Source organism: Quercus lobata, chromosome 5 (genome assembly GCF_001633185.2).
Source record: "Quercus lobata isolate SW786 chromosome 5, ValleyOak3.0 Primary Assembly, whole genome shotgun sequence".
In the NCBI taxonomy this organism is placed as follows: Eukaryota; Viridiplantae; Streptophyta; class Magnoliopsida; order Fagales; family Fagaceae; genus Quercus; species Quercus lobata.
Window position 1 is genome coordinate 78,568,225 of NC_044908.1, and position 311 is coordinate 78,568,535.

General features: G+C 28.6%; 1 pseudogene; it reads left to right on the forward strand.

Annotated features, from left to right (window-relative positions):
* On the forward strand, positions 1-87 carry LOC115993436 (annotated as a pseudogene).
* The last annotated feature ends 224 nt before the right edge of the window (positions 88-311 follow it).

Sequence of the window (311 nt, forward strand, 5' to 3'; positions counted from 1 at the left end):
GAATGAGGTGATAAGGAATATGTTTCCCTATTGGTTTGATTGCAGATATGATGACATCAATCATGTACTAGCTCTAGCTGATCATTCTCGTTCTCCACACAAAAATTATATACAATTTAATTTAGTTTTCTGTATTTTTATTAAAAAACATAAGGTACAGGTTTGAGACTTTGTCCCATTCTCTATGAAATAGTCACAAAATGGGAGGAATTAAATAATGCACACTACTTAGTATAAAGGAGATTTGTTTTAGTGTTTTTTAGGCCAATGAAATATAAACATTTAGATAATATTATTTAATTTTGGCTAAA